The sequence below is a fragment of the Mesocricetus auratus genome, unplaced genomic scaffold (assembly GCF_017639785.1).
Source record: "Mesocricetus auratus isolate SY011 unplaced genomic scaffold, BCM_Maur_2.0 Super-Scaffold_100006, whole genome shotgun sequence".
Classification (NCBI taxonomy): domain Eukaryota; kingdom Metazoa; phylum Chordata; class Mammalia; order Rodentia; family Cricetidae; genus Mesocricetus; species Mesocricetus auratus.
The window spans coordinates 103,116,609-103,142,786 of record NW_024429190.1 but is presented as its reverse complement, the minus strand read 5'-3'; the positions used below and the strand labels follow the sequence as shown (position 1 = coordinate 103,142,786).

The 26,178-nt window shown below is 47.7% G+C and overlaps 1 protein-coding gene across 1 annotated transcript in view; it reads left to right on the top strand.

Annotated features, from left to right (window-relative positions):
• Positions 1-26,178, top strand: part of Cacna2d3 (calcium voltage-gated channel auxiliary subunit alpha2delta 3) — an 812,900-nt gene that overhangs the window by 404,030 nt on the left and 382,692 nt on the right.

Here is a 26,178-nt window from a genome sequence, read left to right as displayed (position 1 = left end):
GGAAAGTGAGAGAGCTGAGACTCAATCCAGCCCCCTCACTTTTCATCACATAACTGTTTTCCTGGTGGCCTCCGAAGGCTCAGCTACCCAAAAGACACGTAGGTCGCATCTAGGATTATGGCCTGAAAATCAGAACATGAGCTTTTAAATCAAATCAGCATTTGATAAAATTACTTTAAAAAAAATAAAAACCGGGAAAGGGAATGTGGGAATCTTAGTGTGTCTTAAAACAAGGCAAGATGAAGATGGAAATGTTGGCCGGCTTTGATCAAAACCGGCTTCCCGTGATTTTTGCATAAAATAAATAGCCGACAGCTCGCCATCCCCGGGCAGGGGTCTGGAGGTTCTCTTAAGTGGTTGGTTTTGTCTTCTGAAGGTGTGGTTTTTCTGTCTGCAGAGCATTTGGCTTTGCTGTTTTATATTCTAAGTAACTGACTGGTGTTTTCTTTAAGGAAAAAGGAACCATGACAAATTGGGTGAGTCTGGAGTTCAAATATAGAATTCAAACAAGGAAATTCACATTGTAATCTACTTCAGACCTTCTGAACCATTCATCAGACCTTGAAATGAACCTCCCGTGGTCTCTGCGGGGAGCAGAGCGGGGATAGGAGGGAGGAAGGAGGCTGATATGGTTTTTCTCTGGTTTTATAATGAAGATGTCCTGAAATCCACCAAATTTCATGGTTCTGTTTAAGACTCATTTGTGAAATGGCTGTTGCAAAATCAGCCGATCTTAGAGACCCATGTGACTCCCATCTTCGTTGGCAGCTCTCATCTTATCCCTGGCATCAGGAGACACCGGAGCTCCTTGAACTAACAAAAGGACCCGGCAGGGTTGCTGGGTTTTCCACGGGACTATTTCCACAGGACTATTTCCACAGGAGCTCGGTTGAAGGGGACAGACAGGATGCTAAAACCTCCAGCCTCCCATGGCCTAAGCAGCTTTTCTGCATATAAGTAAATGTTGCTTGCACAAATACAAAAGGAGGTAAAATTTGTTGAGGGAACAAATGACAATTCACTTCTATTAAATTAAAAACGAGTAAAAGGTGTAAGAATTGCATTGCTTTCAAACACCATGAGTACCTAGAGAGAAGTAGAAAAAAGATTGGGGACAATTTGTGTACAGTTTTATAGAAATTTTAGATACGATCACTTAATACTCAGTGTCTGTGATTTAATAAAAAATAACTATAAACAAGAACAAAATACACACAGAGGAGAAAGAGAGAGAGGGGTGAGGAGGGAGGGAGACAGAGACAGAGAATAAGTGTGTGTCTCACAGTCAACTGCTGTTGTGGCATGGAAGTTCCTGCTTTGCTTGTCTTAAACTACAAGACAGGGAGGAAAAGGGGAAAGAGAGGAATGAAGAGAAAAGTTCGAGAGGCCCGTCTGACGTATGTCCACACTATTAGAGTTTCTCTACATTGAGAGGCCTGTATGGCATATGTCCACCCTATTAGAGTATCTCTACATTGAGCACACAAAACTTTTGCAAATGGGAATCAACTATGTTAATAGTACTTTCATATTATTGAAAGTGACACAAAGACTTAAGACAGTCCCTTTTTTTGTAGAACGGCGAATACCAACCCATCCACTTCTCTACAGTTCTAGGGAAGCTTCTAATTTCTAGACAGACCTTCCTTTTCTAATGGGACAGTTTTTGCTTGTCAAGAGGTCGCGTAGTATTAAATCCACATTAGCCTGTTACCTGGAGTTACTTAAGAACCAGCGTTACAAACGAAGTCCCAGTTCCTGTGTGGCAACTATTCAGAGAAACTACAAAAACCATTATCTAGAGGCTGATTGTGTGAGAGGTTATTCTTGGAGGTTCTCCAAGTATTACCTTTTAATATATAATTATCTGTTTCCATGCTTTTGTCAATTCACTCATTTAAAATTAGCCAAAGTTCTATTGGGGGATTATCTACGTTAGGCTGTGTGTGTGTGTGTGTGTGTGTGTGTGTGTGTGTGTGTGTGTGTGTGTGTGTCAACACATAGTGTGGGGCGGTTTTGTTGTCATTATGTTTATCTCTACCTCGGTGTACAGGAGTAAATGTGAATTTTTGGTGTGAGTCTAGACTAGATACCAGAATACTTCTTGTTAAAGACTGCGCAGTAAGTATTTTGGCCTTGCAGGGGCATAGAATCTCTGCTACAGTGACTGGAATTTGTGATTATAGCACAACAGCAGACATGGGAAATGCATAATGGGTAGTCCTGTCTGTGTTTCAATAAAACTGTGGTCGCCCATCAAATGGACCGTAGACAAGCCTGGCCCATGGATGATAGTCTGCCCATCATTGGTGTAAACTAGTCCTTTCCATGTGTCAATAAAACTGTGGTCGCCCGTCATATGGACTGTAGACAAGCCTGGCCCATGGATGATAGTCTGCCCATCATTGGTGTAAACTAGTCCTTTCCATGTGTCAATAAAACTGTGGTCGCCCGTCATATGGACTGTAGACAAGCCTGGCCCATGGATGATAGTCTGCCCATCATTGGTGTAAACTAGCCCTTTCCATGTTTCAATAAAACTGTGGTCGCCCGTCATATGGACCGTAGACAAACCTGTCCCATGGATGATAGTTTGCCCATCAATGAGACTAGAAGAAAATGTGTGTTACTAAATGCAGATTTTGTATAACTCAAGAGTCAACCCTTTCTGCATAGAGCACATGGGAGCCAGTAGCCTCATTTCAATTCAACTCTTAACAAACAAGGGCTTAGGGAGATTTCTACTTTGGATGACTTTCTACCTTAAGTAGACCTGCCAGTTAATTGCTTTCTTAATTTTCACTCTTCATCTGTATTTAGCTGGAAGGCAAAAACATAAGGATATGAGTTGTACATAGAAATATGTACATGAAATAATAATGTATAGCCTAATGTAGCTACAGTTTCTCAGTAGGCAGAAAACATGTCTGATTCTCATGATTGCCACCATTGTTATTACCAGTGTATACATCAGGAGTTCTAGTCCCCTATATATTTGGCCAGCTGAACAGACAGATGATTGAAGCATGCTAGGTGGCTTGTGCAGCTAAACACAGTGTAAATATAGAGCCACACCAGACATCTGCATCTTAAGAAGCCCAACATTAGCCACCCCATTGCCTTGCTAAGCAGGTAGAGTTATCTTTCTTGCACTATTCAACATTATTTCATTCTTCTAAAGTCTTGACTTACAGAGAAGTGAAGCCCAGTTCTGAATTGTGGGTAAGCAACATGGCATGCTTGAATATGATGTGATGGGTGGGGCTTAGTAGGATATTCTTGGGGAGCTGCGGCATTCACCTTAGTAAGACAGAGCACAACTGTGTGTTCATGAGGAAGGGCGTGACATTTGCTCGCTACTTCCATCTGTGTCTGAATCTATCGAGCCCTTTATTTTGATTTCTCTGTCTTGTTTTTGGTTTTTCTTTTTTTGCTTTTTTATTTTAATTTTAAATAGCTTGTTTTACATGTCAATCCCAGTTCCCTCTCCCTCCCCTCCTCCTGTACCCCTCATCACCCCATCCTCCCACCCTATTGCCAATTCCTTCCACATAGGGGATATCTAGAGTCTATCATTTCACTCAGGGTAGGGTCCAGGCACTTCCCTAAGAGTCCAGGCAGAGAGAGCATCCCTCTTTGTGTTATGTACACGCAATGTCTGTTAGTATTCGAGGGATAAACACTGATCCACTGCTCAGGACCCCATAGGTAGCCCAGGCCTCCTCACTGACTCTCACATTCAGGGGGTCTGGATCGGTCCCATGCTGGCCTCCCAGCTGTCTGTCTGGGGTCCAAGAGCTCTCCCCTGTTCGGATCAGCTGTCTCTGCTGGTTTTACCAGCCCATTCTTTGCCAATTTTCTCATCGCTCCTCTCTGTCACTGGGTTCCTTGGGTTCAGTTCAGTGTTTAACTGTGGGTGTTTGCCTCTGCTTCCATCAGTCACTGGATGAAGGCTCCAGGATGGTTATAGACATCAAGTTCACTATCAGGAATGGTCATTCGAGGTGGTCTCTACACTATTGCTTAGCTTGCCAATTGGTGTCATCCCTTTAGATCACTAGAGGTCACAATGATGCCTGATCTGTCTTCTAACCTATGATTCCTTCTTCCCCCTATGCTACCCCCCCCAGTCAACCTTCCTGTTCCTCTACGACCTCTCTTCCACTTCTCCCCATCTCTGTTTTCCAGGTCCCCCTCCCCCCACCCCTCGCCGTGTTCCCCATCTGTTCAGAGGATCTTGCCTCATTTCTCTTCTCTTGGGTACCATGCATATCTTTTAGGTTCTTTCCTGTTTCCCAGACTCTCTGTCAGTGGAAGTGCACTATCCTGATCCATGTCTAAAATCCATATATGAGTGAGTACAGATTCCTCAGGAAAATGGGAATCAATCTACCACAAGTCCCAGCAATTTCACTCTTAGGCATATTTCCAAAGGAGGCAAATTCATACAACAAGGGCATCTGCTCCACAATGTTCATAGTAGCATTATTTGTAATAGCCAGAACCTGGAAGCAACCTAGATGCCCCTCAACTGAAAAGTGGATAGAGAAAATGTGGTACATTTACACAATGGAGTATTACTCAGCAGAAAAAAACAATGGAATCTTGAAATTTGCAGGTGAATGGATAGCACTGGAAGAAACCATCCTGAGTGAGGTAACCCAGTCACAAAAAGACAAACATGATTTCTCTGTCTTAATGTGGACAGGTTTGCTGTAAGTCAGTCTCTCTCTCTCTCTCTCTCTCTCTCTCTCTCTCTCTCTCTCTCTCTCTCTCTCTCTCTCTGTGTGTGTGTGTGTGTGCCTGTCTGACTGTCTGTCTGTCTGCCTGCCTGCCTGTCTGTCTGTCTTACTGCTACCTGGCTGTGAAATGGTGGGATTTCTAGTCAAGGAAGGACTATGGCACTACGGATACTATTCTTTTTCAAACTCTATTCTCTGGACTCCACGCTTCCAGGGATGGTGGTCTGATTTTGAACAGTGGCCGCCGCTTGCCTGGCTTCTACCTTGACACCCTGTCAAACAAACAAGCTGCCGTGATGCTGTCTCAGATTCTCTGGAGCTTCAGGGGAGAATTCATGAAACTGACCATGAGAGCCTAGGGAGCAATTCTGACCAGGCTGCATGTGTAGATACCGGAGGAAGATGCCCAGCATCCTCCGACGCCCTCCACACTATTCCCTTGAGACAGGGACTCAGTGAACTGGATCTCCCCATGCTTTCTGGCTAGGCTGGCGCCCAGCGAGCTCCAGCAATCGTTTGCCTCCACCCCTTTTCCCACACTGGAGTTACTGGCTCACATGGCCATGCCCAGCCTTTATGTGTGAGCCAGAGCTCCAACGTCAGGCCCTCATGTGTGCACAGTAAGCAGGCCTCATCACCAAGCTGTCTCCCCAGCAGTCCTTAGATAGTCTCTGTGTGTCTGTGCGTGTGATTGTGGGTGCCCATGACAGCCTAAGGAAGGAGCTAGAATTACAGGCAGTTGTCGGCAGCCTAGAGTGGGTGCTGGGACCTGAACTGAGTTCTTCTGGAAGAGCAGCATGTTTTCTTCAGTGCTGAACCATCTCTGGCCCCGCCCTTGAATATGTTTCATGGGACCGTCCCATCTACTGGCCTAGAAGGAGCTGTAATTTCACAAGTATTTCCATAACAATAACAGGGATTTTGCTTTAGAATGTGGCCCGGTCTCGTGTGGATGCCCTTGGTCATCAGTAAACAGAGCATTCTCCAGATAAAACACGACTACATTGTACACAGCATGTAGCTCAGTCTGCGGGTCACACTGGAGACTTGTTCACTGAATGCCGTGGCTGTGCAGGGAAGCTTGGGGATTTACAGTCAGTGCCTAATATCTGAAAACGTGTGTCTCACTCACGTAAAAACGACATGAAAGTACAGTAACCAGTACATCTGGCCATGCATCTCAAAGCCCATGCTTTGGGTGAGATTAGCAGCCTGGATTCCATACAGATCTAGCTGCCCTGGCTATTGGATCTGGAACTGACTAGTAGATCTGGAGTGTGTTGGAATAACAGCAGTTCAGTCTGAACTCCCACCCACTCAGCTTGGGGTGTGGTTTCATACTTTGCAAAGCCAAGCCATATCTACCCCACTCAAACCCCGTGTGGCCAACAGAGGTCGAGCTCCAGATCTCATTTTGTATCGGACAAACTGAATCCAGGGTGCCACGCTCGGGCCAGAAACAAAAGCCAACCACGGAAACAGCTGTTAGAGGGAATCCATGTTAAGTTGCAATATTTCTTCAGGTCACAGAGTCGTCAGACATTTCACCCAGGTGCAGCCTGAGTGTCCTGCGTCTGGATTAGACGGACCCACACACAATGCAGGCTTTGATGGGAGACGACCTCGCACACAGCACACCAGCACCTGCGTTTGATTGTGCCGTGCCTTCTATTAAGAGAGCTGTAGGTGTTCGCCGGCCTCTGCTTTTCTTTCTGTGTGTTTCAAGTAAAGAAGTTAATGAGTTAATAATGATAAATTTTAAAAACTTGGCCGGCAAAGCAGTGCACCCCCTTCCACGAGCAGATTTCCCACATCAACACTGGAAAGCAGTGTCCTCCAGCTTTAATTATTCCACAGGATTAAACCTGTTGACAAATCCGCTTGAAATGAGCTATGAAAATCACTGACGGTCTTAGGCAGGCATGATTTCACTCTGTGCTTTTCTGCACAGGCCCGAGTCTGGGCACCAATTCATCTGAACATTAACTGCCTTCCCGCATCACATGGCAGAGCTAAGGTGGTGGGGGGGGGGCCGCAGCATCTCTACCTCAGCTGTGATCACCGAGCCTGGGGAGGACCCAGATGCCAGGCCCAGACCCTGTCCTCTGCAGGCCAGCGTCCCTGGCAACCTTAGCCAGCTGGCCTTGGCACAGCCCCCAGATGGCCAGCTATTTAGACTCCCCAGACATGTTAGCATTGGTAGCTTATGCTGAAGCCATTTCTCAGGAAGGGGCATGTTGCCTTGGCACAGGGATGCCAATGTGTTGTGTAGCCCTATCGTGCCCTGGGAGGTGACAGCAAGACAAATTTCTCACTTGGGCGCAAGTCTGGAAATAATAGAAGCGGTGCTCAAGGCGTCTGTGCATGGCACAGAGGCTCTTTCCTGTCTTCACAGAGGGAAGGTGTTCTTTTGTTGCGAATTTGTAAAAATATTTGCCTGGAGTCTAACAGCTTTCTTGGGCATTTGCTTCCAAATCTCACTGGGTTGAGCTGGATTAACCTCATTTAACAGCCAGCTGGGTCTTGAAGGGAACATCCAGCACGGACCAGCATGCCATATCTGGAGCGGAATCCTCATTATCATCCCACTGAGGGGGCCAGAATCCAAAGCCTGGCTTTTCCTCGAGGACCAGTTTGGGATCTACAGGCTGCTGAATAAAGAAGATAATGCGGTGTGCTGTGACGGACCCAGGGAGCCTCCGGCTGGCCTTGTTTTTGAATCTTCTGTCTCAGCAGTGTGACGAGCTTCTTGCTCTCTGCCTCCCTGTGCGTGTGCGTGTGCGTGTGTGTGTGTGTGTGTAAGGAGACTTAGGTAGAAGTCTGGCTCTCACATGGAGTGGTTTGCCACAGGAAGCCCAGAGTGGCATCCAGAGCATCCCAACATTGCTCCTTCGTGACCTGTACTGGATCACCCCGCCCGGAGAATTTATTTCTGCATGACATGCATGTTGCCAGTGAAATCTAGCGTTTAGTCGGGCTGTGTTTTATGTGATGTCCATATCATGGGTTTTTACATGATTGTGGGCTGGTAGCCGAGACCTCAAGCAACGCATTTTCGTTGTGGGCGTGTCAGGAGGGCGGGTGCAGCGTGATCTCATTTGACTGTTTGTGTCTGTGTGTTTTGACTTAAGTTTGGTTGTCTGGATTCAGTCTTATCCTCACGCTCAAGGATGTTGATGTCGAGACTGCAGGTCAGCCTGGACTGGGACACAGCGGTAGCTCAAAGGGCTTCGAAGGGAAGCAGCACGGGCTCCTACCTAAGTGAGCTATCCTGTCTCACTGTCTCCTCTCCCAGGAGGTCATAGGTACATACATCTCACACTGGTGTCTCACTGACAGACAATGCCCTCTTCCTAGGAAACACCTTCACCATCATCTCCCATCCCGACTGGCTCAGGCTTGAGACTCCCAGTGTAAAACCGAACAGCATTTTGTAAGATACAGAGCCCACGAGCTCATGAGTGTTTTGTACAAAGCTTCCCAGGGGTTCGGTGGCAGCCTGCTCGCCGGCGTGCCGCTAGACACCACAACTCCTATTCCCAGCACCCTTCAGTTCTGGCAGATGGACCTGCATCTGTGTGGGTGTAGGCACATTCACGCCCGCACGCTGCTTCCCCAGCCTCTCAGCCTCACTGTCCGTCAAAGCCCTGAGAACTGGCATTAAATGACTGATTCCTTTGAGCGCTCTACGTAGTGCGCCTTCCTGGCTAGGAGTTGTTTTCCAAGTGTGTTCCCTCTACCCTGATCTCTCACACAAGCCAATTTTAAAACCACTACCATCCAGCAAACTGTGGAGGACTCTTTGTAAATCCCGCCCCCGGGGATGGGTGTGTTGCTGGAGCAACAGGACAGGGTCTAGGTGTGAAATGGAATAGCAGGGCTCCTTGTTCATTGACGGTAGAGACACTGAAGATGTCAGCAGAGAACCGAGCAAGAGCAGGACCCTTCGGAGCATGGGGCGAGGGTGACCACGCAGGTGCCATGGCCAAGAAAGCTAGCTCCACACTTACACTCAGCTGTATTAGCTCTGATCATGGACATTGCCCCTTCTATCATTTGGATCCTGCTGAGAGTATTGAGATGACCATGCTAAGAGCAAGAACCCTCAATTATAGCAGGACATTTTCCAGGCACGTGGGCTGAGTCTTGGGTTTAGGGTGTGCCTTCATCTTGGTGAGCATTTTTGAAGGCCAAGTTTGGTTTCTTCCCATGGTTTTCTTGCCATGAGAGGAGGCAGATCCTTCTTAGCCCAGACCCTGTGGATCAGAAACTCAGACACACCTGTCTCATGGGCTACGGGTTCAAACCTCAGCTGAAGAGGTGTGGTGGTGTCCGCTGCTGCCCGGATGCTCTGTCTGAAGCTGGAGGCTTTGCCAGGTGGTCCTCTCTGCTCTGTTTGGTGTCCTGGTCCATGAGTGTGTGGGAAGGAGGGGTCAGCCAGTCTCATTTGTACTGCAAGCAAACTCAATTTGGGAGTTAGGCTGGGAGCTGGCCCGCCTGCCTGTCCACCTCCTAGGACTCCTTTTCTGTGTCTCTAAGGGGGAAAAGTACAGTCCTTGCCTCCTTCTAGGTGGGACTGGTGAGCTCTCCAATTATCTCCCCTCCCATAAACTTTCTTAGTTCTATTTTCCACCATCACCGGGCTCTCTCCACCCACCTATCCAACCCTGTCCTTTGTTTTTTCTTAAGGGCTAGCTCTTCTAAATTCCCCGTGGAGGTCTTTATAGTTGCCAGCAGATGTCCAAACTCTCCTTTCCTTGATGCTGGTGGTGAGCATCAATCCAGCTTCCGGAAGGCAAGTGTATCTCGTCTTCCACTGTCCCACTGCCCAAAGCCAGGTGGACAGGCATCTAATGATGACTTTGCAGCTAAGATTCCAAAATATTGAGCCCTTCCACAAAAAAGGACATCTTGATAGCAAGGCTTATCCACAGCAGTGATTTTTTAAATGATGCATTTACAGAAAGAAAATTCTCATTCCTAATGTGAATAAACAAAAGGAAGAGAATCCTAAGGCATGTGAAACTCCTGCTATCAATAATAGGCAATAACCCATTTTTGCATTTATTTGGAAGGCCACCCAATGTGTTTGTGAAAGTACATCTTATTTAAGTTTCTCTTAAAACAAAGAGTAAGCTGAAATAACCCTGTAGGCATATGTAAATTCATCTACAGTATTTTAAACGACTATATACCATTCCATCCTTCTTATTGTTCAAGATATAGCATGCTTTTTTTGCTATCATTTTAAAATAGTGCTATGATAGACATGGTTCATATGAACATTTGGATATTTGCTTGACTGATTCCTTGGGACAAAACCATGGAATTAAAGTTGGGCCAAATAATATTTAACTTTTGCACACATGTAAGCCTTTGTATGCCTGTTAATTTTAGGAACCTAGTTTGAGAGATATTTATCTGCCTCAGGCTGAGCACTGTTGGGGCTTTGCAAGTTTGATTGTAAGCAAGACTGACAAAGACCCATGAGTGCATGCGTGCGTGCGTGCATGTGTGTGTGTGTGTGTGCGTGTGTGCCCGTGCACGTGTGCATGTGATGGGTATCATGCTGGCTGACAAAGGCCAGTCTCAAAAGTTGGCACTTGCATGGATCCAGTCATATGATATGCCAGCGATGGAGGCTGGAGAGATGGCTTAGGGGCTAAAAGAACTTGCAGGACTGAAATCTAATTCCCAGCATTCACACTGGGTGGCCCACAACCACCTGTAACTACAGTTCAGGGGATATAATGTCCTCTTCTGGCTTCTGTGTGCACTGCACACATTTGTACACACACACACACACACACAAACGTAAATAAAAATAAATCTTTAAAAGAGTGGCAGAGAAGAATCAGTGGTCTTCGGGGCTTAATTGTGGACCAAGGCTGTGATATAGATGGTCAACAAGCGGGCTTTCTCTTCAGTGAGAGAACAGTCCCCAGACGGTGATGGTGATTCATAAGTGAGCCTGTCAGAGAATAGCATTTCATAAAGTAGCAAGCATACGTAGAATTCTCATAAAAACTGACAGAATCGAGTGAGGACCATGGTTTACATCACAGTACTGTGCCACTGTCAGTTTGCTGGTTTAAATATCTGTTCTTTGGTAAAGGTATCATCATGGGGGGAGTTGGGCTGAGAACGTATAAGAGAGTACTAGTTTTGAAATGTCTGTGAAATCCTACAATTATTTCAGATATAATGTTTTTTTAATTCCTTTAGGAACACCCAAGACTGTTCAAGAGTTTATGTGTTAGGTCCTTTGCTCAGTTTCTTCCGGGTGCTGTCTGAATGACCTTCCAAGCAGCCTTGGTTGTACATTCTGTTGTCCCTCTTTGGTAGTGAAATGAAGAGTCTTTACCAGAACCACTCCCATGTAATAAAGACTGACCATGCAGTAGGTTTTGAAAAACAGAATTTGTCCTTTTAATGCTGTAAGTCTCTTCCTCTTTGCCCAACTTTGTCACATAGACCATACTGCTTATGGGCTTCACAGATGGAGAGCTCTGGGCTGGTGCTACAAGGTATGGCTTCTGCTTCCCCTGGCTGCCTGCTGTGGGGCATGGGTCTTACAGACTGGAGAGTGTCATGGTGTAGAGTCTCATTTGCAACGAAGGAATATAGATGCATATTTTTCAAAAAAGAAGGAAGAAAGCAAGGGCCCGGATAGCTCAGTTGGCAGAGCACTGGGCTTGGGCCAGTGAGATGACTTAGTGGATAAAGGCACTTGTCACCAACCCTGACAACTTAGAGTTTGGTCACCAGGGACCACACAGTGAAGAAGAGAAGGAGCTCACCAAGTTGTCCTCTTCTGACTTCCACATGCAGAGAGACAGGCAGACAGACAGACAGACAGACACACACACACACACACACACACAGAGAAAGTGGGGGGAGAGCGCGTGAGAGGAATAAAAGCAAGAATGCATTGTCTGTCATATAAATGTGTCACTAGACACGCTTTTGCTATGGCAAATGCTTACGGTGAGTGGGGTTGAAACAGTGCCGTGACACTTAGGTCACCTGAATGTGGTGTGGACTCTGACACTTGCTAGTGATCCGGGACAACGCCCTTCACTTGTTCCAACTGTTTTCTTGGCTGGAAAACACGGATCAAACAGTTGGGAGGGTGGTGCAGACTGAATTGTGTCCCCTTGACCCTTAAGCTCTCTCCTGTAACTCAACCGCATTTGCGGACAGAGTTTCTGAAGTGAACCGAGTACAGGTGAATGTGGTTACCAGGATAGTTCCTGATCCAATATGACTACTGTCCTTAGCATCAAAGTGAGAGATCCCAGGGAGAGTTGCATGGCTAATAAGTCAGCAACCCTCTGTGAGGCAAAGAAAAACCTTCAGGAGAACCCACATCTGCCAACACCTGGCCTCCCAGCTCCAGACCTGCGGAGAGGGGACCATCACTTCTCCCGGGAGGCAGGAGCCTGAGGTCCTCACATTGCTGATATTTCTCCTCCACAGGGTCACAGGTGTCTTTTGTGTCTGGCCTCCAGATTCACAGGGTACCCAGTCAGGCTCACTGGTCAGTGATGTCATCTGCTGCGCTTACCAGGATGATAGCTTTATTGTTGGAGTGTATTTGCTCAGAGAGATTTCAAAAGACACAAACAAACAAAACCAAAACAAACAAAAAAAGACATGGCAGCACACAGGCTTTCCAGTGACTTCTCTGACTTGACACCAGCAAGGCACTGGACGACAGAACATAAATGTTAGATCGTTTAAGACATTGTGTTAGCTTGAAATTTATATTCAAATAATAGCCGATTATCAAAACATTTGGTATTGTAGTCATGCAGCGCTTTTGTTTCTTACATGGATTATATTTATTTTTTTCAAAACCTCTGCATCATCTTACCCTCAGTGCAGCCTTCCATTACTAGACTGCGGCTAGAGAAAGAACCACCGTGAGCTCATTGCCCACGCTGTCCAGGCTAGGGGTCACACTTCTGGGGAAGTGTCCTTCTCTCTCCTCTGTTTTCCTCCTGGAGACTGAAGTGGGAGGATCACCCCCTGAAATCCCACAGGCCTGTAAGTTGGGTTCCTCACAGCACCTTCGTCAGGAAGAGAATTTCCTTTCTGTAAATGGCCCAGCGTTTCCTGGTCTAACGCCTTTATCCCTAGTTACGCGCTGCGCCTTTTCCTCCAAGCATGGGTGAAGACGCCTTCCCATGGACTGATTCCTGGTGCCGTCAGCTTACTCACTGAGAGATGCTTGCTCCTTATCCTAGTCCAGGTAGAAGCAGCAGCCCAGGGACCCTGAACCGTAGCGCAACAGGCCAGCTGAATGTGTGAGGCAGGGGACAGGGGCAGGAGCACCTGACTTCCACAGAAAGGGAGCGCATACTTCTGCATTCTCATTTTTTTTTTTGTCTCTGTGAAGGGTGCCACCCAAGTCAGGTAGCGAGAATCGGTCGCCGTGCTTCTTTGAAAGATGGAAGCAATAATTTTCTTTCTAAAGTCCCTTTAGCTTCAATTAAGAAGCAGGTATGGAGGTGTTACTTAGGTCCCTGACACCTCCTGTTCCGGGGAAGAGTCAGCAGTGTGGTTGGACCCCGCCTGACTTCCACAGCTGTGCATGCTGGCATAGGCACTGCGTTCAGGGGAGGGACCCCAGCATCCTCTGCAGCTGGTGACACGGGGACAGATACTGGTGAGTCGCTGTGGATGGCCCATCTCCTAGTTAGACACGAGAAAGAACTACCCAGGCAACACTCACGGAGGGATGAGAGGAAATGTCACAAGTCTTCCCCTGCCGTGGGGACCAAAACTACAGACTCAGCACAGTGAAGATTGAGTGACCATTACAAGGCCCTAAAAGGACACATCGTGCGTATAAATTTATACTCCCACTGGCCAGGCGGACTGAGGAATTGCAAAGACACATTTTACTTCAGAAGAACAACTGGAATATTTAAAAAGATCTGTATCTTTAATCTTCCAATGGGGAGCTTAAAAACAAAACTTTATTGATGAGTCATATAATTCTTTCTTGGAGCGATTTCTTCAGTTTCATTTTCTTACCAGTGATTGCATCTTAACTTTCTCAGGGGGAGTGTAAATTTGTATGTAACGCTCCCCAATGCCTATGCCTCCATATTCTGTGGTTGAAAATCCATCCTATTTCCTTTTGATCGCAGCTGATCTGTTTTTCTATGGAGTCGACCTTGGGCCTCTGCTGCCCTCCTCCTTAAGGTCCATATTTCTGTTTATTCCTGTGGCTCACCTGCTGTGACCTGAGGGTCCCCTAACTCCTAAGCCTGGCGTTCCTTCTCAGCTCTTGAGTTCTGACAGCTTTTAATCTTCACACCGCCATTCTGATTAGCAATCTGTTGAATGGGAGCTCTGAGTGCCTGGACATTGCTGCTTAGCGGGCTGCTTAGCGGGCTCCTGCCTGCCTCCCCACACCCACGGGGCACAGAATCCTTCCTTTCTGTGCCCTGCCATCAGAGTCCTGGGGTTTGGGCATGACTAGTCCTCTACCTGTAATCCTCATGGCCTGGCTAGCATTCCCGTCTTTGTCTGGTTAATCTTGGGCTCTCCTTCAGCATTCCTGTTAAGTGTGAACAGTATCCTAGGCCTCCCCTCACGGGCACCTCTTGCTCTGGCATGGGTTAGCAGAGAAGTGTCTCCATGGTTTGTGAGGCCTGTGAGGCAAGGTCAGGCGTGCTCTTGCTCGGTTGATCAAGCTCACCACACAGAACCGGGTGGATTCTTAGCAAGCCAAAGCACCGCCAGACTTTGGTATACCCGGGCTTGTAGTTAGCTCAGTGGTGGAATGAATGTATGCTTAGCCAGTGAAAGACCCCGGGCTCCATCCTCAGCCCCAAAACTAACTAGTCAATGAAATAAACGCGGATGGCTCAACAGATGAATGTGATCTTCAGAAGCTGGCTGAGGGTGTGTGTTTGGGGACACTGTGCCTGGAGGAAGGGGAGAAGAATCTAAGGGCGGCTACTATGGGTTTCACTAGGCAAGCACTCCCTGTACCTCACCCTGAGGATGGGACATCAGGTGAGTGTGAGTGCGCGTGGCCCTCTGAAGGCCTGGCTGGAATGTAGATCCTCGCTGGGCTCTGAGCAAGGGCAGACAGAGCATGCTCTCCCACCTGCTCTGCCATATGGCGGCCAGCAGCTCCAACCTTCAGTGCCCACCGTCACCCTTCCCTCCTCTGAGTGGACACCTTTGCCGGGCTCCACCGAGCACTGCATCGCCATGCCCCTTGTCACCTCTAAGACCTCACCACATTCTGGGCCTCTCGGGCCTCCCTAATGCTATGGCACCATTTCCCTTCTCTGCCCCTTCACTCGGACCCCTTGCTGTCTTCTTCTCCTGCCTGTGCTCCTCCTCCTGTGTGTGCCCAGGAGAATAAGGATAAGTGTGTGAACGAGAATGCCATGGTTTTCTTTCCTCTCACTTTGCTAAGAAAACGCTGTCCGGGTTTAGTGGAAGAAAAGGCTAATTTCAGCTTTCAAGTGACAGCCCATGGTCAAGGGACGTCGGGATAGGAACTCAGATGCAGTAACTGGGGGCGGGAGGGACACTGCTTGCTGGCTTGCTGCCCGTGGCTTGCTAAGCTTGCTCTCTTATACAACCCTGGGCCACTGCCAGTCTATAGACGCAACTCCCCTGTGGTAGTTTCTTCTTCCCAGGAAACTCTAGTTGTGTGGAGTTGAAAAAATATATTAAATAGTGCAAGATTTCCTGGGCTCTTTAGAAAAATGCCTGGTCTCAGGTTGACAGAGGCTGTGAGAGCACCGGAGAACAACCCTAGAAAGAGCAGACCATGACTGGTTAAAGATAGGAGACGCTAAACACCAGCCGCAAGCCACCCCAAACCCACAGGGAACCGAAGCATACTGTGCATACTGACTAGCAATGGATTTTCCACGTATCATTTGTATACCTGAAGTCTGATGTTGTTGTGGTGATCTGTATTTTAGCTGGCAGCCCTAACACTTGCCAGCTTTTCCTAGAACTAGGGAAGCATGAGCCGGCTAAATAGCCGTGTTGGCATGTGCCTGCCATGGCAATCTGAAACAAAGAGGAGCTGGGCAAGCTGCAGCCCCCAGGTGTGGCCTGATCCCTTCACCAAGGCATCTGCACTCTCTCATTCCGCTAGGGGAAGTGGCAACTTTCCTGTCCTTGTAAGTAGCACCGGGAGGGGAGAAAGCATGTCAGCTGAGAGGCTTAAAAAACAAGACCTAAACACAGTGCCTTCTGACGCTATGACCTCTAGCTAGCACACAGACACCTGGTATTTGCTGAGCACTTAAAAACACTGCTTCTGTGTTAAGTGCTGTCTGAATTACTTTTTTACATTTCTATAATAACTTCTTGTGGTATTTACAAAGAGATACATTTACTGTATATTTACTGACTTTTTAATTCTGTGAAGTTGCTGGAATGGTGTCACCAGGCAAATGTCTTACAGTTTAGGCATCATGATGTTCACTGGAGTAAGGACTGGAAAAATAAAATCCTGAAAATCTAAGTAGTCGTCAGTCAGGGACTAGTCGAGTAATGTAGGTAGATCATTAAAACTATGTTTCCAAGGGCTGGAGAGATGGATGGTTTAGAGGTTAAGAGCACTGACTGATCTTCCAGAGGTCATGAGTTCAATCCCCAACAACCACATGGTGGCTCACAGCCATCTATAATGATATCTGGTACCCTCTTCTGGCCTGCAGGCACACATGCAGGCATAACACTGTATCCATAATAAATGTATAGATCTTTTTAAAAAATAATAAAATAAAATAAAGCTACATTGCCACCCAGGGGGTTTGTTTAATCCCAGACTTGCATGAGAATGGATGAGATGGATTCAATTAAGTTTAATACTCCGGGCCTCTAGAGATGGCTCAGTGGTTAAGAGCACTGGCTGTTCCTCCAGAGGACCCAGGTTCAATTCTCAGCACCTATATGGCAACTCACAACTGTCTGTAACTTCAGTTCCAGGATACCAGACACCTTCACACAGACATACACACAGGCAAGACACCAATGAGTATAAAAATAAATCCTTTTTAGGAAAAATTTAATACTCATATATGATTATGGCCGTCAAAATACAGAGATCATTGTAGCAAGCAAGCACATTTTAGCTAAATGTAAGTTTTATAAAACTTCACAGGTCTTCATGCATCCACACATGCATCTTGCTGCCCTTCAGCCTGGCCGGTGGGCCTGCGGTTCTTACTGTGGGTGCAGAGGATGTCCCACATACCTAGGAGGTGATGGCTCCGTGTGGACGAGCTCACTGACATGCACAGTGCTGGGTCTGCCTTGTGTTCTCCCTGGCCACCAAATACAAACACGTATCTCCAGAACCAAGGCATCCCCAGAGCCTGGCATCACAGCTGGCATGAACTCAAAACCTTGGCTTCTGTCTCCTATACGCCCCGGCTCTTGGAAGCATTCTTGCTCCCAGAAACACATTTGCATCAAATCAAGACCCTCGTAAAGTTGATGAAGGATGAACTTTCGCCTTCAGAGATGTCCAGCGGACGTGATGGGCAAGGCCGGCCACCTTCACACACCCGCTGCCTGCCACCCTGGACTGGCAGACAAAGCAGGTGTCCTGCCCGGAAGCCTCCTGGCCGTGGCTTTCCTCGTGGCAGCCAGTCTTCCGAGCCTCTGTGGTGGGCTGTGTAAGGGGACCGATGTGTTGGGAGTGCTGGACCACTTGAGAGGCTTCCCGGTTAAGAACCTCCTGCGCTGGCGCTGAGCTGACTGCCGTTGGCTTCCAGGGAGTCATTAGGACTTTTGCCATGTGCAGCTGATGTGAGGAACCCTCTAGGAAACGTGCTGTCCATGTCCAGGAGATCCATCGTGCGTCTAATTTGGCACTGGCTTTAAGCAGCTGCTGCCTTTGGACGTTTCAATTTGTTATCCATGATACGAAGGGACACCCTGGAAGGGCTAGGCCCAGGGCAGTTCTGTCAGAATTTGTGTGCCCCGCCCCCTCCACTTACAAACAGCCGAGCCACGTCCTTCCTACCAGCTTTCTTGGGCTATTCCATTTTCCTTTTTTTCAGAGGCATGCTGTCTCTGCTTTCCCCAGTGGGAATCACGCGCTGGCCCCATTGACTGACATCTCGGCCTGGAGGTGGCCGTGACACAGATGTGTGTGCCTTTCTACTGCGAAATCTACTGACCACACCCAGCCCTGTGTTCCTGAGGCAGGTGGCCAAAATGGCTACAGAACTCAACCAGGAGGATTTCTCCAGCCCAGTGGGTGCCTAAGAGTGTCGGCCTGGGGGTGAGGTTGGGGTGGTGGGTGTGTATCGTCAGGCTTACTTTGTCAGGACAGGGAGTCTGACCCCCCCCCATTTGCAGTAAATAACCTAGTAGTCACTAAACGTAACCATAAGACAGATGAGGGAACACCTGGTCTCTGGTGGACGGGCTTCGGTGGTTTGGGTTTGGGCCGTAGAACCCTGTAGAAGCTTACATGGAGATCTCACAGTGAGACAGCCATGATGACTGGTAGGCCAATCATCTGTTTGGTTGACAGGACTTTCAAAAGCCAAATTCCTGTCAGTCCAGTGTCTGTGAGCTCCTGTGAGCCCAGGTTAGTAGTGTCTGCGAGTTCCCTAGCAATGACCTTGACCCCTCTGGCTTGTACAATCCTTCTTCCCGATCTTCAACAGGACTCCCAGATCTTGGCCCAGTGTTTGGCTGTGGATCTCTGTATCTGCTTCCATCAGTTACCAGTCAGGGGCTCCAGTGACAGTTAGGTTAGTCACCAATCTGGTTACAGGAGACGGCCAGTCCAGGCACCTTCACCACTGATGCTAGGAGTCTTAGCTGGGATCATCCTTGTAGATCTGTGGGAGTTTCCCCTGCACCACGTTTCTTCCTGACCCTGAAATGTGCAACCCCACCCATCAAGACATCTCTTTCACTATTCTCCCCCTCTATCCTGATACCAATTGGATTATTATTTTTTATGTCTAGTTTCTTGAGTTCTTCATATGTTTTGGAGATCATCCCTCTGTCAGGCGTGGGGTTGGCGAAGATCTTTTCCCATTCTCTGGCTGCTGTTTTGTCTTGTTGACAGTGTGCTTTGCCTACAGAAGCTTCTCAGTTTCAGCAGGTCCCATTTATTAATTGTCCATCTCAGAGTCTATGCTACTGGTGTTCTATTCAGGAAGTTGTCTGCTGTTCCAATTCACTCAAGGCCGCTTTCCACTTTGTCTTCTACCGTTTTCAGTGTAACTGGATTTATGTTGAGATCTTTGATCCATGTGTGCTTGAGTCAGTATGTTGAGATCTTTGATCCACGTGTGCTTGAGTTTTGCACAGGGTGAGAGAGATGGATCTCTTTGCAGTCTTCCGCATGCTGACATCCAGTTGTGGTAGCACCATTTCTTGAAGATGCTCTTTTCTTGCCATTGTATAACTTTGGCTTCTTTGTCAAAAATGAGGTGTTCACGGGTGTGTGGATTTACATCAGGGTTGGGAAGACCCAATTTTAACCCAGAACTTTTGAGGATAGAAGATCCACCTTCAATCTGAGCTACATCTTCTGCTGGCGGCCTGTATGAAGGACACAGAAGAAGGAAGCTTTTGCTCTTTGCCTGCCTGCTCTCATTCTTGCTGTTAATCCCATTCGTCAACTGGTGCAGAGCCAATTCTTTGGGAGTCCAGCATACAGGGAAGAGAAGCTGAGACACCCAGCCTATCGGACTGAACAACTACCTTATCGTTGGTGCTTCTGTTGGAAGATGGCCATTGTTGGACTACCTGGACCACAGCCTGAAAGCCAAAGTAATACGTCTCCTTTATATGTGTACACACACACACACTCACACTATAAATTCTGTTCCTCTAATGCAGCATTCTTAAAACACCTGGATTCTAGTCTGTCAAAACATGTGTCAGCAGTAGGGGAGCAGAGGCACATTTCCACGCTGCCACATTGAGTTGCCTGAGGAGTTTCCCTTTATCTTTTAGGGACTTCATCCCAGGCTGTACTGAGACTTGTAGCAAATTAAAACAGAAAACAATTTCAGGACTGGCCAGTATGTATCGGGGGTTGATTTTATTAAAGATTTTATAATGTAAACTTTAAGTGTGAGGGTGCTCAGAAGGACGTACCCGAGTGCGGATATAGGCTTCCCAAGGGAGAATAGCAGTTTTCTTCTTATTAGACATGTATGCGTCCTTTGTGTTGCCAAGGTGCATCTTAAACGGTTATTAAACTTTCCCCCCTATGTCTTCTCTCTCTTATTAAGTGAGATTATACAGGGCAGCTTCAAAGGTGACCTGGTTGGAATAATAATCTGTTGAGAAGAAAAAAAAATACAGACAAAAACCAACAACAACAGAGCCTAAGATCACACAGGAGTTTGAACCCCTGTGAATGGGGTTCCTGCTAAAATTCCCAAGAGACCGTGGGTCCCCGGTCTGGATGGGAGAAAGGCTTTGTGCAATTGCTGCTTGTGAGCTCACTGTTGCTGCAGAGAAGATGAGGACTTCCTTTTCCCTCTCATGCCCTTATTATTTTATTTTCGGCCTCACCTCGAACCCCCTGACTGTCACTGTGCCTGGTAACTACTAGAGCCAAACATACCCAGGGACACTGGTGCCCTATGTCAACTTGATGCACAAACTAGAGTCATCTGAAAGGAGGGAACCTTAATTGGGAAAATGCTGCCGTAAGAACCAGCTGTAAAGCGTTTTCTTAATCACTTATTGATGGGGGAGGGCCCAGCGCACCGTGGGTGGAGCCACTGTTACGCTCTCGGGCTCCGTAAGAAAGCAGACTGAGCAAGCCATGAGGAGCAAACCAGTAAGCGGCCCCTCTTCGTGGCCTCTGAATCAGCCGCTGTCTTCAGGTTCCTGCCCTGTTTGAGTTCCTGTCCTGACTTCCTTCATTGATGAGCAGAGATGCAGGAGTGTAAGCCAAACCCTTTTCCTCAGCAGCTTGCTTTGCGGTCATGGTGTCTCATGGCAGTAATAGGAACTCTAACTAAAGAAGACACTCCCCGAATTACTTCTGGTCGTGGCACTTTGTCACAGCAATACAAACCCTAACTGAGAAGCACAGGCATCCTGTTGTCACAGCGGGAATTCTCAGTGCGGTTCTACGGAACCCAATCTAGGTGGAGGGAGAGCCCATTGCACCGGGGTCCTCCTCTGGCCGGGTTGGGCCAGGTTGTGAGGACTGTGAGAAGGAGATAAGAGGGCTCCGCGGTTCCTGCTGGCACTGAGCACCCAGAGCCATGGCAGGGTTATCTCCCCAGGCATAAGCTGTGCTAATTGCCTTGGAAGCAGCAAGGCCTTTTCCTAGGCAGCAGCGGATGGCGAGTTGCCGGAAGCTAAGATAAAAAGCCACCCCGCTCCTCCTTTATTGAAACTGAATGATATGATGGGGCTGTCGCTGCGTCCCACAAACCGCTTAATTTAGAAAAGGTGTGTGTGTGGTTGTGGCAGGAGGCGGGGTGGGGGGGGGCTGGCTACCTTCTGTCCACAACTGTCCAGCCAGTTCCCAGCCCAGCAATTTGGGACCTTCTATTCTGCTGTAGCTAGGCTCTTGAAGACCCATGAGGGATTATGGGTGAGTGAAATTAACCATGTTTGTATTCATTTAAAAACAATCCTGCCCTTGTTCCCCCACCCCCAGGTGTACTGGACCATAAAGCTACAAATGGGGAGGTTGGCATGGGAAGCATCCAAAGTATGAAGTTTCAGGGGGTGAGGGGATGAGGATGTGTGCATGTGTGAGTGTGTGTGTGAGTGCATGTGCACATGCGTGCGTGCGTGCGTGCGTGTGTGAGTGTGTGAGTGTGTGTTGTTTGTGTCTTCGTTTGCTCTCCACCTTATTCTTCAGACAGGGTCTCACGGAACCTGCCACTCATTGAGTGGTTAGACTGGCTGGCCAACGAGCTCCTGAGAGCCTCCTGCCTCTGCCTCCCCCAGTATCCCAGCTGAACTCGAGTCCTCCTGCTTGTGATGCAAATACTTCCACAACCAAGCCACCTCCATGGCTGCTGCCAGCTCCCTGGCACTTTTTTGTAAATGCGAATCCTAACGGTAATCCTCCCTGGTCCACCCGCTTTCCCTCCATTTGTGCAAGATTTGAAAGCTTCTAAAGAAGTCCAAATTACACTTCTACAGAACAGTGTGTGTGCGTGTGTGTGTGTGTGTGTGTGTGTGTGTGTGTGTGTGTGTGTGTGTGTGTGTGTGAGTGTGTGTGAGTGTGCCTGTGGCCGCGACGTGGCTGTGAGAACTGTTGGACTCTGCTGCCAGTATCCTTGAGAAGGGAGGTGATGACTGGGCCTTGGCAGAGCTCCTTCCATTCGCTAAACCCGAGTTCCGGTGGAATCTCTTGTTCCTTTGGACTTCTCAGCAGGGCGAGGAATGGGTTCCTAGCTCAGTCATTCCTGCGCTCAGGGATAAGCATGCTCTCTCTATTAGTGACAGCTGGCCCGTGGCACTGTGATGTCATTTCTTATCATGAGCTGTGGGAAACAGTGGTTCTGAATTCAGATGGCCTCACATAGCTCCCACGTACCACAAATTGTCCTCAGGTGTGTCTCTCAGCCCATACCTTTGAGTGCTTAGAGGAAAAGGAAGCAAGGCTCAGAGAAGAAAAAAATGTCTTAAAGGGGAGGCAGATGGGGACTGGATGTGTTGGACATTTCTTCCTGTTGTCCTGAGCCCTGATGTATTCTGCTCTATCTGCCACCCAGGCAGGTATCACAGACTGGCAAGATTGGTCTACAGTGGTCTACAGTGAGGACAAGAGCTAATAGTTGATTGTTTTTCTGTTCGGGGATCTTCACAGGCTGAACTTCTGTTGTGTTAGTGTGCACACTGGTAACACTGTGATGGTATCTCATATATCCGTGATACCAAAGCAGTTCTAAGTTCACTGTTAAGTACTCAAGGCCCACTGGGCATACAGTGCCGTTCCGTGCTCTGTCTGGCACAGACACGCAGTAAGTAACAAGGTCTAGGGACAGTGATTAAGAAGACTTGGGCTGGGGGATAACTCTGTAATGTGCTTGCCTTGCAAGCATGAGGACCTAAGTTCAGTCCCCACCCAAACCCATGTCAAAAAGGCTGGCGTGTAAGCACGTGCTCGGAGTCCTAGTGTTAACAAGGTAGGGAGAGGCAAGTGCCTACACAGGTCAGCCAGCCAGCCTTGCCTACTTAACAAGCTCCAGGCTAGTTCCATATTGTCTCAAACGCCAAGGTGACAGCACCTGATGAGTGAGGGCTGAGAGTGTCCCCTGGCTTCCGTGTGCATGTGCACATGAGCACACTGATGCTTGTGTAATATGTACACGCACGCACACCCTTAACATACATGCACACACACCCTTATCGTACATATACGCACACCCTTAAAGTACATGCATGCACACCCTTAACATACACATACACACACACACACACCCTTAATAAAAGGAAAGAGGACCACAAGTCCACAAGTGGCACAATGAGTGTCTGTCATTTTATCATGGGGACACTTGGCCGAGGCATTACCCTGGCTCCAGGATCTTTGTGACAGCTATGGTGCACAGAGATCCTCTCACTTCAGATGCCCCAGCCTGACTAGAACTGAATAAACAAAGGAGCAAGCACACTTGCTTACTCACCTGAAAAGGTCAGGCGTGTCTGTAGTGAGTGGTCTAGCCCTGTTGTCATGACCCAGTCTTTCCCCCTCGTCTTAGTTAGGTTTTCGATCACTGTGAAGAGACACCATGACCGTGGCAACTCTTACAAACATTTGATTCGGGCTGCCTTAACATTTCCGAAGTTTTAGTCCATTATCTTCGTGGCAGCACGCAGGTAGATGTCGTTGCTTGATCCGCAGGCAACAGGAAGTGAACTGTCAACACTGGGTGTAGCTTGAGCATATGTGAGACCTCAAAGCCCACCTCCACAATGACACTTCCTCCAACAAGGCCACACCTACTCCAACAGGGCTACCCCTCCTAATAGTGCCATTGCCTGTGAACCTATGGAAGAGAGTTTTCATTCAAACCACACCCCTCCACTATGGACTCTTCTTTTTGACTGTTTGCTTCATCCATGGAAGTACTACTCCTGCAACGGCCACATGGCCAGAGGAACCCAGGTTTCCTCCCGAACTGAACTGTCTTAACTAGGATGACAGTCTTCTCCTACAATATAGTAAAAGTCCTGGGTCAATACCCTTTTGTGACATTGGGTGGGTCTCATAAATGAACCCATTTCTTGATCTGGGAAGGCGTGATGGTTAGTTTAAATGTCAGCTGGACCTAACCTAGAGTCATATTGGAGGAGAGTCTTACTGAGGGATTATCTAGATCAGACTGGCCATGGGCATATCGGTGAGTGACTGTCTTGATTGTAATTGATAATAGAAGACTCATCCCATTGTGGACAGCACCAGTCTCTAGGATATCAGATATCCTGCATATCAGATATTTGTATTTGTAACAGTAGCAAAATTACAGTTATGGAATAGCAACAACTACAACAATAAAAAAATATATTGTTGGGGGCCACCACAACATGAGGAACTGAATTGAAGAGTCACAGCATTAGGACGGGTGAGAAGGCAGATAAGCAAGCAAGGAAGGGAGTCCTTGACTGTGGTTGTGGCATGACTAACTACTCCAGTTCCTGCCTGGATTCCCCTCCATGATGAACTTTTTGTTAGGATTTCATCACAGCAGGAGAAATGAAACTAGGACATAAAAAGAGGAAGTATTCTCATTCAAACCGTATGTAATGTGTTAGTATAAGAGAGTTTGAAGAAAGCAACAGGGTTCTGGATCCCTGTGGTGGTTTTGGTAGAAAATGGCCCCCACAGGCTTAAGGAGCAGCACATTAGGAGGTGTGGTCTTGTTGGAGTGGGCGTGGCCTTTTGGAGGAAGTATGTCACTGTGAAGAGAGTCTTTGAGGTCTCATACGTTCAAGCCACACCCAGGGTGCAGTCTCCTTGTGCTGCCTGCAGATCAAGATGTAGAACTCTCCAGCACCACATCTGCCTGTGTGCTGCCATGATGATAATGGACTAAACCTCTGAAACTATAAGCCACCCCAGTTAAATGTTTTCCTTCCTAAGTGTTGCACACAAGGTTATAGTGTCTCCTCACAGCAATAGAACCCTGATTAAAGACGGTCGTCATCTGTATCACTAAGAGGTCCCTTGATTATTTGATTGACTTACTACCGGATAGAGCCCAAACAATTTAGCAACAGCTGTTTCCACACAGCAGAGGCTAAGAACTAGTTACTCATTCCATGAGTCTAGTCTGTTGCTGAAGGCTTTGAGGAGCCATGGAGAACCACTGGTCCTCAGTGTGTGAGAAGCCTGGGAGGTGTGTGAACTAGGAAAGGCCCAAGAAGGCAATCAGGCAGGAAGTAGAGCTTTCCCCTCAGATCTCATGTTATTACCTGGGTTTCCCTAGACATTGCCACCCCCATTTAGAATGGGCCCTCCTATCTCAAATAACCTGGCCAGGAAAATCCCTCACAAGTATGTCCACCAGCCTGCTTCTTAGTTGATCCCGCATGCAGTCAATTTGACCAAGATTAACTGTCATACCACATTAGGCCTTGGATCCCCATTTGCCATTGATACGATGAGCCCAAATGACTGATCTGACTCTCGTATCTTCAGCTTGGCACTGTTGAGTGAAACTGTCTGTAGTGACGGCAGTGTCCTTACCTGGGCACTGGCAGTGAGGTAGTCACTAGCCACAGCGGGGTAATGAACACTTAGAATGTGGCTTGAGTCATAGAGGAGCAGGGTTCTCAACAGTGAGCCATTTTATTTCAACTTAAATGTCAGTAGCTGTAGGTCACCCATAGCTATCAAACTGGATAGAGCAGCAATTAGTTGAGATCCCAACCTGGGAAATAGTTTTCTGAAAAGCATCTCTGCGTGTAGATGGGGCTGGGCTGAGAGGTAAACACGGCTCTAAGAGCAGGGAGTTGGTTCATGTTATAGGTAGGAAAGTAGGGTATAGTCTGGGATGAGGAAGGAGAGGAGAAAGAGAAAGAAAATCGTCTCTTCGGGGAATGATTTTTCCCTCTTGATATATGAATTGTATTTGTACCAGGAAAAACAAAAGCAACTAACCTTGTCACAAAGCGCACTGAGCCAGTATCTGACAGGTTGGTTCCGTTTGACTCTCCACGCCCAACAATACGAGCAGCCGTTGCCTGAAGCAGCATGTGACACACAGCCACACGTGGATTAAAAGAATGGCGACCACGCGGTATAAACCTGTGACAATGAACACCGCTGAGCCTGGGTGATGGATATGATACCGGGTGGACTTTGCAAAGTAGAGCCTAACCATAATGATACAGCCCTGGGGCCCGTTAAGGACCAACGTCTTGGTAAAGAGCTTCAGGATGTAGCGTGATGGGAGAAGCCTTGCCTAGCATGTGCAAGCCCAGGATC